An 8,125-nucleotide genomic window follows, 5' to 3' on the forward strand; every position below is an offset into this window, starting at 1 on the left:
TGAACATATGCTGACAGGCTCCCACCCTTTCTACCTCAACTTCCACCTGCACAGCCTCAGGTCTTGAAAAGAAGAGGAGGAACATTGAGTAGTCTAAACTGGCTCCCATTTGTGCAGTCACAAAACTATGTGCTTAAGCCTGAGTGTTCACATAAAGCAAATTAGGGGTACTTTTTTTCTTTATAAAAATTATTCTTTGGTGTACAAAAGCATTCAATGCAATTTTCCTTTTAATATCCAACTTTTCTAGTACATTTCAAATCTGATTCCATTTCCAACAATTCAGTTGACTTTTTATTTTGTAGAATACAGTGATTGTATTAAACCTATAAAACAAGTATGCCGATAGTTCCTCTTTACAGGTTTTTATGTTTTTTGAAGTTTCAAGGATGAAATTCTGTGAATTCATGCAAGATAGTGGAGGACCTGGTATGGTTTCTGGACATGGACTCTCCCGCTGAGTTGTTCAGATGAAAGAAATTGCAAGGAAAACTAGAAGCTACTGTGAGACCTTGCAATCTATACTCAGTCTCTATTTTTGATAATGTCATTTTTAAACAAATATCCTCATTAAAGTTTTGCAAAACAAGAGCTGTAAGTAGTAATTTAACTTGAACTTCTAGAGCCATCTTCCTTTCTAAAGGTGTTCAGGTGGGCCACACTCTTGTTCCCACTCAATAACCCAATTAAGGTATTAAAGACTGATGAATTGTTTCTGATGAATTGCCCAGGGTGACAGATTTATCTGACCGCAGTAAAATCCTTAGCCTAGGGTCTGGCACTTAACTTGATGCTCACCAAATATTTTCTTTCTTTTTTTGTAGAGACAGAGTCTCACTTTTTGGCCCTCGGTAGAGTGCCATGGCATCACACAGCTCACAGCAACCTCCAACTCCTGGGCTTAAGCGATTCTCTTGCCTCAGCCTCCCGAGTAGCTGGGACTACAGGCGCCCGCCACAACGCCCGGCTATTTTTGGTTGCAGTTTGGCCGGGGCCGGGTTTGAACCCGCCACCCTCGGTATATGGGGCCGGCGCTTTACCGACTGAGCCACAGGCGCCGCCCCAATAAATATTTTCTAAATGAAGAATCTGGAGGGTTTTTTTCCCAGCCAGTTTTGTAGACTTTTCACTTCATTGCGCTGCCTCCCTACTAATCAGGAACTGCTCATTAACACAAACTGCTTGCAAGGGACTACCTGTGTAGCAGATCGGAAGGTCGGCCTCCTATTGGTGTTATTTGTGCCTGAAATGCAACCCACACACATAACTTCTCTATGTGGTCTGTGTGTTCAGGAATCTTGAATGTTTTCCAGGAGGGGGTGTGGAGGGTGACTTCTCACATGTGGACAGACAGGGCCTGCTTCCTGAGCATGCAACCTGTGCAGTTGTGCTTGAGGAGTTGGGAGTCAATGCTTGTTTTAATGCTCTTATTTCTCCACTTTGAAACTCTTAATTTTTAAACAAGAGGTTCCAAGTTTTCTTTTTGCACTGGGAAATCTATAATTGATGTAGCCCATCCTGGTGGTTAGAGACCAATCATGAAAAAAAAAAAAAAGATTAAGGCTTTTGATATGAATGATACTTAAGTGGGTAAGATTTTCAATGTCATATAAAGAATACCTATTTTTACAAAATATGATATCTTCTCTGTGTTAAGGGAGGAGAGTGAATATTTGTCAGGGACAGGGTAACATTCTAGGACCGTTGATCTTCCCATTTTGAATGTAAAAGAAACTTTCGGGTCCGGGAGTCCCACCTGCTCAGGTTACAGACAGGGAACATCCAGAAGTAGCTCAACAAGCTCCTGCCCCCTTGACCTGGCTGGAGGCAGGTCGCAGGGCTCCTGGGTCCCCCTGCTGCTTAGACTGAATCAGGGTCTCAGAATCAGAAAGTGGCAGGTCAGGGAACATGGTATCTGTCTTCACAGAGTGGTCTAGGGCTGAAGGTGGCCTTCTAAGTCCTGGAGTGTGGTCTTTTGACTGAATCTAAATTTTATAAAACAAATCCTTTTAACAGAGGGATTTGTCCTGTGAAGTTTTGATTCAACTGAGGGACTGCACTTGGGGATCTGGAGGGTTGCATGTGGCCTTGAAACGATAGGTTCCCCATCTCTGGTGGTATAGAGATTGTAAAACAAACAAAGGCATAGCCCGTAGCTCAGTAGATAGGGTGCCGGCCACATACACCCAGGCAGGCGGGTTCAAATCCAGCTGGGGCCTGCTAAACAACAATGACAACTGCAACCAAAAAATAGCTGGGCGTTGTGGCTGGCGCCTGTAGTCCCAGCTACTTGGGAGGCTGAGGCAAGAAAATCACTTAAGCCCAAGAGTTTGAGGTTGCTGTGAGCTTGTGATATCACAGCACTCTACTGAAGGTGACATAGTGAGACTTTGGTCTCAAAAAAAAAAAAAAAAGATTTCAATAATTGCATGTTTATCTTTGCAGTGGTACAGGCATATTAATGAAGGCTAATCTACAAAGAGCCAAAAAAAAAAGAAAAAACCTTGAAGGAAAAACGGATCAGTTGTCCTCAGCTCACATATTTGTCTATGAGGAGGTCGCTCAGTGGGACAGGCAACATGATTATTCACTGAGGTCTCTTTGTCCTCAGCAACCAGATTAAGTGGGGAGATGAGGAGAAGGTCCTCCCGGAGCCGGAGCAGTGATATGCCTTGGCTACTTTCATTCCTATCACTGTACGGTGGAAAAAGTACCTTCAATTGATGCAGCAGGAACCTGAGTGAAATAGCTTAAAGTTGTTGAAAGTAAAAATAAAATTGGCATGAAGTGGTGATGAGGAAAGAACTGTCGGTGAGCCGTCATGAGCTACGTGGGCACGCTGTGGTAGTGTTGCATAAATATTTCTGACAAATAGAATCATGAGTTTTGTTTTTTTTATAACTTTTTATTGTGGTAAAATACACATGGCATAAAATTGATCATTTTAACCATTGTTAAATATACAGTTCACAGTTCACTGGCATTAAGTACATTCACAACCCTATAAACCCATCACCACTATCTGTTTCCAGGACTTTTTCATCTTCCCAAAGTGAACCTCTGTGCCCATTAAAAAATTGCCCCCAACTCCTCCTCTCCCCAGCCCATGGCAAACCCTATTCTACTTTCTGTCTCTATGAATTGCCCATTCTAGTATCTTACGTAAGTGGAATCCTACAATATTTGTCCCTTTGTGTCTGATTTAACTCACTTAGCATAATATTTTCAAGGACCATCCATGTAGTCGCATGTAATATCGGAATTTCATTGTTTTTTAAGGCTGAAAAATGTTCCACTTATGTATACACCACATTTTATTTATTTATTTCTCTCTTAAGGGACATTTGATTGTTATGAATAATGCTTCTATGAACTTATATAAAAATTTCTATTTGCTTTTAATTTTTGAGTATATGCACAGTAGGGGAATTGCTGATCATATAGTAATTCTTTTTTTTTAAGCTTTTTTATTAAATCATAAACACATAGATCATATATACATTAATACATCTATAGAATACAGTGTGCTGATTTCATATAGAATTAGGAATGCTTACATCACACTGGTTAATATATACCTTATCTCGTATATTAGTTATTGTGTTAAGACATTTATACTCTATACTAATAGATCCGACATATACCCTTGCCTCATGCACCATTGGTGTGATCCCACCATTCACCCTCCCTCTATCTGACCTCCTCCCTCATTTCCCATCTCCCTCCTCCCTCCTTCATCTTGGGCCATAATTGTGATCTATTCTTCATATGAAAGTGTGATTGATTGTAAATTGGTCATATAATAATTCTATGTTTAATTTTTTTGAGGAACCACCATATAGTACTGTTTTCCATAGTAGCTGCACCATTTTACATTCCTACCAACAAAACACAAGAGTTCCAATTTCTCCACATCTTGCCATCACTTGTTGTTTTCTGTTTAGGAGGGGTTGGGTTTTTTTGTTTGTTTGTTTGCTTTTAATAGTCATCCTAATGAGTATGAAGTGGTATCTCACTTTGATTTAGATTTACATTTCTATAATGACTATTGATGCTGAACATCTTTTCATGTGCTTATTGGCCATTTGTATGTCTTTAATGAAATGTTTATTCAAGTCTTTTGGCCATTTTTTAATTATGTAAATGTATAAGGTATGAAGTATTGTTATAATCTATACAATATGGAATAATTAAGCCACGCTAATTAATATTTCCATTACTTTAATTTTTTTATGGTATAAACATTTGAAATTTACTCTTAGCAACTTTGAATATGCATTAAATTATTATTAACTATAGTCACCATGCTGTGCAATGGATCTCAAAAAATTTATGCCGCCTGTCTAATGGAAACTTTGTATCCTTGACTAACATCTCTCAATTACCCTTATTTCCAGGCTTCTGATAACCACCATCCTATTCTCTGAGTTTGTTTCTTTTTTTTTTTTTTATTAAATCATAACTGTATACATTGATATGATCATGGGGCATCATACACTCGCTTCATAGACCATTTGACACATTTTTATCACAGTGGTTAACATAGTCTTTCCGGCGTTATCTCAATTAAGTGAGATAACATGATCTCTGCCCTTCTGTGCCTGGCTTATTTCACTCAGCACAATAACTTCTAGGTTTATTTCTGTTGTAGCAAATGACAGAATTCCTTTTTAAGGCTGAATAATATTTCATTATACATACATATATTTTATTTATTCATTCAACCATTGATAAATACTTCTGTTTATTCCATAACTTAGCTATCATGAATTGTGCTGAAATGAACATGAGAATTCAGATATATCTTTGACATATGAATTTCAAATACTTTGGATGTGCGCCCAGAAGTAGAATTGCTGGATAATACAGTAATTCTATTTTTTTTCAGGACCCTTCATATAGTTTTCCATAATAGCTGTACTAATTTACATTCCCAACAACAGCGTACAAGGGTTCCCTTTTCTCCACATTCATGCCAATCACGTCTCGGCCTTTTGGCTAAGATCAAGTTTAGTGTCTACATTCTCTTTTTTTTTTTTTTTATTAAATCATAACTGTATACATTGATATGATCATGGAGCATCATACACTCGCTTCATAAACCATTTGACACATTTTTATCACAGTGGTTAACATAGCCTTTCCGGCGTTATCTCAGTTACTGTGCCAAAACATTTACATTCTACATTTACCAAGTTTCGCAAATACCCCTGTAATATGCACCAAAGGTGTGATCCCACCGATCCCCCTCCCTCTACCCACCCCCCCCTTTCCCACTTCCCCCTATTGTTAAGTTGTAGCTGGGTTATAGCTTTCATGTGAGAGTCCCAAATTAGTTTCATAGTAGGGCTGTGTACATTGGGTACTTTTTCTTCCATTCTTGGGATTCTTTACTAAGAAGAATATGTTCCAGCTCCATCCATGTAAACATGAAAGAGGTAAAGTCTCCATCTTTCTTTAAGGCTGCATAGTATTCCATGGTATACATATACCACAATTTATTAATCCATTCGTGGATCGATGGGCATTTGGGCTTTTTCCAACCATAAAAATACTAGAGGAGAATGCAGGGAAAACCCTTGAAGAAATTGGTCTGGGTGAGTATTTCATGAGGAGAACCCCCTGGGCAATTGAAGCAGCTTCAAAAATACACTACTGGGACTTGATCAAACTAAAAAGCTTCTGCACAGCTAAGAACACAGTAAGCAGAGCAAGCAGACAGCCCTCAGAATGGGAGAAGATATTTGCAGGGTATATCTCTGACAAAGGTTTAATAACCAGAATCCACAGAGAACTCAAACGCATCAGCAAGAAAAAAACAAGGGATCCCATCGCAGGCTGGGCAAGGGATTTGAAGAGAAACTTCTCTGAAGAAGACAGGCGCATGGCCTTCAGACATATGAAAAAGTGCTCATCATCTTTAATCATCAGAGAAATGCAAATCAAAACTACTTTGAGATATCATCTAACTCCAATGAGACTAGCCTATATCACAAAATCTCAAGACCAGAGATGTTGGCGTGGATGCGGAGAAAAGGGAACACTTCTGCACTGCTGGTGGGAATGCAAATTAATACATTCCTTTTGGAAAGATATATGGAGAACACTCAGAGATCTAAAAATAGATCTGCCATTCAATCCTGTAATTCCTCTGCTGGGCATATACCCAGAAGACCAAAAATCACAACATAACAAAGATATTTGTACCAGAATGTTTATTGCAGCCCAATTCATAATAGTGTCTACATTCTTGCCAACACTTCTGTCTCTCAGCTAACAGTCATTCTGACAGGTGGGAGATGATATCTCACTGATGCTTTAATTTGCGTTTCCCTAATAATTGGTGATGTTGAGCATTTTTTCCTATATCGGATGGCCCTTTGTATGCCTTCTATTGAGAAATGTCTATTCAGGTCCTGTGCTCACTTTTTAATTGAGTGTTTGTTTTCTTGTGAATTGAGTTGTTTGAGATCCTTATGTATTCTGGATATTAACCTATTATCAGATTTATGGCCTGAAAATATTTTCTCTCAGTCTGTAGGTTGTCTCTTCATACTGTTGATTGTTTCTTTTGCTGTGCAGAGGCCATTCATTTACCTATTGTTACTTTTGTCACCTATGCTTTGGGGCTCAAATCTAAAAAGTCATTGCCTAGACAAATGTTGAATAGTTTTCCTTCTGTATTTTCTTCTAGTTTACAGTTTCAGGTCTTATGTTTAAGTCTTTAACCAATTTTATGTTGATTTTTGTATATAGTCTGAGATAAGGGTCTAACGTCATTCTTGTGTGTGTGTGGATATCCAGTTTTCTCAACACCGTCTGTCAAAGAGAGACTGTCTACTTCCCATTGTGTGTTCTTGGCACCTTCACTGAAAAAAATCACTTGATAATAAACATATGAGTTCATTTCTGGACTCCATTGGTTGATGTGTGTATTTTATTTATTTATTATTTTTTTTTTTTACTAGTTACTTTTGTTTTATTGTGGTAAGAAATACAGAACACGGAGTTTGCCATCTCAACCAGTTTTAAGTGGCTTCCCACTGCTGTGGAACCATCACCACCACCACCCGCTGCCCCAGGACCCCTTCATATTCCTCCACTGTAACTCTGTACAGCCCCCAGGCCCAGCCCCCGGCAGGCGCCATCCTACTGTCTTCCTGGATGACCTCTGAGGAGTGGAAGAGCAGGCGTCGTGTACCGTTAGCCCTTATTTCACTCAGCATAAGCTCCTCAAGCGTCACGCATGTCAGCATTTCCATCCTTTCAAAGGCTGAACAATATTGTGTTGTGCGCACACATCACATTCTGTTTACAGGTTTTCTCAATAGACACTTACGTTGCTTCCATCTTTCCACTACTGTGGATAATGCTGCTATCACCAGGGGTATACGCCTATCTGTTCCAGTCCCTGCTTTTAATTCTTTTGGGTATATATCCAGAAATGGAACAGCTGTGTCATATAAGAATCTTATGTTTAATATTTTGAGGGACCACCAGTGTCTGCAGTGGCTGCAGAATTTTACATTCCTACCAGCAGTGCACAGGGATTCCGATTTTTCCACATCCTCACCAACACCTGGTTTGTTTTCTGGTTTTTATTGTTTTCTTTTCTTTTTTGTAATAGCCATCCTAACAGGTAACTTGGCATCCCACTGTGGTTTTGATTTTCCAATGATTAATGATGCTGAACAACTTTTCATGTTCCTGCTGATCATTTGAAAATCCAAGCCCTTCGCCTGGGAGCTTTCAAATCATTTTGCTTCTGTTGTTGACTAGTTACTTTTTGAAACAACTCTTCAGCTGTCATTAAAGCTAAAAACAGGGGCGGTGCCTGTGGCTCAGGGAGTAGGGCGCCGGTCCCATGTGCCGGAGGTGGCGGGCCCGGCATGCGGGGTGGGGGGGGGGAGGTAGTATTTTGGCCTTTGTGGATACTGTCAACAAGCTACCAGGTTTAGCCAGGGTTGTATGAGGAGACACCTATTTTGTAGACAGGTTTTTTAAAAAAATCATTTGTGCTCCTAATTCTCAAACTCTTTGGCTTGAATCAAAATTATAAGTACAAAGAGGGAAGTAGAAATTAAAGGCTCTATGTTGTATTTTTAAAATGCCTTCTCTTTTCTAA

At 39.3% G+C, this 8,125-nt stretch overlaps 1 pseudogene; it reads left to right on the top strand.

The window, feature by feature from the left end:
- The first annotated feature begins 4,978 nt into the window (after positions 1-4,978).
- LOC128593099 (uncharacterized) lies at positions 4,979-5,113 on the top strand (annotated as a pseudogene).
- Positions 5,114-8,125: the final 3,012 nt, after the last annotated feature.

The sequence above is a fragment of the Nycticebus coucang genome, chromosome 8, assembly GCF_027406575.1.
Source record: "Nycticebus coucang isolate mNycCou1 chromosome 8, mNycCou1.pri, whole genome shotgun sequence".
In the NCBI taxonomy this organism is placed as follows: Eukaryota; Metazoa; Chordata; class Mammalia; order Primates; family Lorisidae; genus Nycticebus; species Nycticebus coucang.